The sequence below is a fragment of the Manis pentadactyla genome, chromosome Y, assembly GCF_030020395.1.
Source record: "Manis pentadactyla isolate mManPen7 chromosome Y, mManPen7.hap1, whole genome shotgun sequence".
Taxonomy (NCBI): domain Eukaryota; kingdom Metazoa; phylum Chordata; class Mammalia; order Pholidota; family Manidae; genus Manis; species Manis pentadactyla.
Genome location: NC_080039.1, coordinates 36,690,969 through 36,695,101, shown reverse-complemented (window position 1 = coordinate 36,695,101; position 4,133 = coordinate 36,690,969). Strand labels below are relative to the sequence as shown.

Genomic DNA, 4,133 nt, shown 5'->3' with positions numbered 1-4,133 from the left:
AGAAGGAAGGGGAAGTGGGTCCATTGTGAGGTGTCCAGGGAGTGACATGGAAGCAAAATGGAGAAGGCAGTGGCCAGGGACAGCTGCCACGCTTGGCTTCTTTCCACGCCAGCTGGTGGCCTGCCCGGAATTCCAAAGCTGTTGCTTTCCTGCAGCTTAAAGGGGCTGGCGCGGGTGTCCGGGCTGCGGGGACTTTCTGAAAGCTGGTAGCTAGGAATAGGCACAGAGTAGGGGCTGATGTGGTTGCCTGGTGGAAGCGTTTCACTCATACATTCCCAGGAGCCCAGGAGGTGGCCTGAGGGAGGGAGTCGCTGGAGCAGATGACCAATGGAATGTGAGAGCCCGTCAGAGGTACGGTGTCATGCGCCTTCTAAAGACACACACCTAGGTCTGTAGGTGTCTGTGGGTGCCTTCCCCGCACGGGCCACTGGAGAGATGACCCTGAGGCTGCCCCCACGCAGCCAGTGGCCAGCTGGACCTCAGCCTCAGGGACATAACACCCTCCAGATTAGGAAGGCATGGACCCACCCTCTCGGGGAGAGGGCATGGCTGACTTCCATCCTGCAGGCCCGGCCCTGGGCACTCACATGCAAAGAATCCAGCTGCCCCAGAGTTTTCTCAGGAGTGGGGGCCCCTGGAACTCAGCACATGGCTCTGTTTTGGGCCTGTGCATCTAAGACCTGGCAGGTCCCGTCCTTTGCCCTTCAGCTGTTGTGCTGAGCCGTGTTTGTGCTGTGAGCTGGGAGATACCGGGAACTATAAATAGGAGAGGGTCAGCCGGGGCCCTGGGAGTGGGCGCCACGGGCCGGCTGCTGTAAACAGCAACATCACAGGGCCTGGTGTCTCCGGGCGGGGCTGGTCCCAGGGCAAATGGCCCCTCGCAAGTCAGTAGGGGACTCTGATGCCTCCCACACAAAGTGCCGTAGCTCGAGCCCCAAGTGCCCAGGAGCATGTCCATGCTTGGTGCCCAGGAGCACACGGTGCAGCCAGGAGCCGAGGCTGCTGGGCATTCTTAGGACAGGCGGCTTTGAGTCTGTTTGCCGGGGAGATGGAGACCCTGAGGGACAGGGTCAGGCACCCTGTGCTCCCAGTTCTGTTCTCAGGAACTGCCCACAGGCAGACCAGTCCGTGCATGTTCAGTGTGGCTCCAAACACAGCCTGTGTGCTGTTCCTGGAGTGTGGGTGGGTGAAGAAGGGGGCCTCATTGAGCACCCCCAAGTCCGGTTGCAGAACATACGGACCTCTATTAGCTGATGATGTCAGGAAGGAACAGGAAAGCACTGAGGCCTGAAAACTTCTAAAGGGATTTCATGAAAGTCCTGTGCTCTGGCCTGTGTACCATCCTGGGGCAGATGGGCGTGGACAGAGGCAAGAACACCCAGAAAACCCACATGGGGTGCCCTCCCTGCCAAAGGCTGAGCTGTTGCCTCCTGCCCCCCTGCCAGGGATGCTCTGGACCCCTGCATCTGCCTGGATATGCCAGCCAACAATCTGGGGCTGGCGCCTGCTACACTTGCAACAAGCAGGCCCGCATCCTGTGAGCCAGCAGAACGTAGTCCCGGAGTGGCCGGGAGCCCAGAAGCAAGGCACACTCGTGCCAGCCCAAAAACCCGCCCACAGGTCTGGTGAGCATTCCAGGCCAGCTGGGGTGCCCCAGGAGCACCCGGGTCTGTCCTGGCTCATACAAGGCTGCCACTTCGGGGACAACTGCAGCCCCCACCTCCAGGGACCCAGAGCTCCGTGACAGGCGGGCATCACTGCCTCCATCCTTCTGCTCCAGGAGGACAACATGCACCTGTGGTGGTGCCAAGGGCACTTCGGGGGAGGAGGGAAGGCCACCAGGGTGCAGGGCTGTGATACGTGGCGCGTCGAGACCCTGCAGGTCAGGAGGTCATCCTGCCAGTGCTTTGAGCTGACATTGCCTGTGCACTGGGGTTGCTGCCCGGATCTCCACAAGGACACCCTTCCTGGGGCCTGGACTGGGCTGGGGGCTCCAGGCTGGCAGGACGGGTCCCTGCCCTTCAGGAGCTGAAAGCCAGGGTATCTCAGCACTCCTGGTGCGACGTTAGACCAGCAACGCAACAGGACAGTCCAGAGTGACTGTTCAATGTTTCTGAAACTCAGGGATGTGGGTGTGAGGGGCCTTCTGTGGTGGATGGGATGACCCGGGCCACAGCCAGTGGAGCTCAGCTGACTTCCTGGGAAGCTCCTGAGCTGACAAGATTTATGGCTTTTCCTGGAAAGGGAGACGGCAGTGCCTCAGGACCAGAGAGCTGACTCAGCTCACTGACGACTCAGTGGAGCTTCTGAGATCCCTTGGCTTTTATTACAAAGGTCCACTCCACCAACAGGGGAAAAACCATAGCAACCATCCTCCCTAGCTCTGGAGACCAGGCGTCTGAGGTCCAGGCGGGCAGGGCTGAGCTCCCTCCACAGGCTCCAGGGGAGGCTCCTTCCTGCCTCTTCCAGCTTCTGGGGGCTCCAGGTGGTCCTGGGCTTGTGATGATGTCCCTTTCATCTCTGCCTCTACCTCCATACGGCTTCTCCTCTTCATCTGTGTCTCTGCTTTTCTGTCCCTCATTAGGGCACCTGCCACTGGATTGAAGGCCACCCTCATCCAGGACCACCTCATCTCCGATCCTTCCCTGAATCCCATCTGCAGAGACCCTGCTTCCTAGTGAGCTTACACTGACTAGTACTTGCAGCCAGTACATGGATGTGTCTTTCCTTTTTGTGGAGGGGACACAGTTCAACCCACAGTGACACCTTTTTTCTGTGAAAGATAAATGACAATAAAATCAAATGCTGTGTTGGGTTCCTGTTGGTGTGAGGACGGTGTTGAGTATGGTTTTTTCATGAAGGTGTGGAATCAATCCTGTTTCACTCTTTAAGAAAGTTTGCCCCAAGTTTACTAAGTGTTTCATTTGGACAGGACATTTTTATTGCATGTTGTTTTGGAATGCAACAGGGTCATTACAACCAAAAAATTGTTTTGCATGGAGAGTTAACTTTCTCAACTGTGGTCATAACTTTTTTTGGGTTTCCCAGTTCCTTGAATGTTACATTAGCTGATGCCATATAATTAACTCAAGCTGCAAGAGGGGCTCTAGAAATATCAATTGACACATTGTTCAAATATAAAATGATTTATATACAGTTACATTTTCTGCTTCTCTGCTGCTCTGTGTTTGCAAATGCAGAACATGATTCTCTATTACAAATACTCTTACTTAATTTTGAACAAGCCTTTTAGAGAATTCTGCCAATGTTGTGGTTCTGGTTCCTTTTTTGAGTTTATTATGGGTAAAAGTAAAATTGCTACCTAGTGGTACTTATTTGCTATGAATTGCCCAGCAATGAAAAGGATGGGCTGTTTAAAGGCAGTTAATTAAAAGAAATTAAATTTCCCTTATTAAATAAAAGAGAAACCGAAACATTACCAACATTCTGCCTGCTTTATTTATTGAAGCTCGGCAGCCACATACTGAATAGCACTAGAGTAAGACCTGAACCCTGGGGATTTTTAATGTCAGCCCTGGAAGCTGCACGTCTTTCATGAAGAACAGACATGGATGAAAGAAGTCACCCATTCTCTCTGACTATTTTCCAGCTCTGCATCTGACGCCCCAGATGGGATGAATTCATGCAGGTGACAAACAAAATGCCTAGTTTTCGAGTTACCCAAAGCATTTGGCAGACTAATTATAAACACAAATTAAGGTAAGTGAGGTGTGCCTGATTAAGTATTGTTTGCCGTTTATCCTTTGTTTATGGTGCTAAAAATATGTAACATGACAGTTTCTATTGTAACAGGTTCTGAGTGCACAGCTCAGGGACGTTAAGTATATTACCATGTTGGCAGCATCCTCCCATCATCTCTAGAACTTTCCATCTCCCCACACAGAAGCTCTGTCCCCATGGAACACCAGCCCCCGCCCTGTCCGCAAAAGATGCAGATGTGGGAACCCGCGTCTCCCCACCGCATGCCTTGGACCCATCTGGTTCTGTCTTCTGCCCTCTGATTCTAGCTTATCGAAAGGGTCTCCTTGGGTCTTACCAACTGCCCGTCCCCCAGCAAAGGCCACCATCCTCAGACCTGGCTTCACTGTCACCTTCTCTCTCTCTGTGTATTT

At 53.4% G+C, this 4,133-nt stretch overlaps 1 long non-coding RNA gene across 1 annotated transcript; it reads left to right on the top strand.

Moving 5' to 3' along the window:
* Nucleotides 1–211: 211 nt before the first annotated feature.
* Nucleotides 212–2,830, top strand: LOC130682106 (uncharacterized). Its single transcript, XR_008995402.1, has 2 exons — nt 212–351; nt 2,585–2,830. It is a non-coding gene; the product is annotated as an uncharacterized LOC130682106 (long non-coding RNA).
* The last annotated feature ends 1,303 nt before the right edge of the window (nt 2,831–4,133 follow it).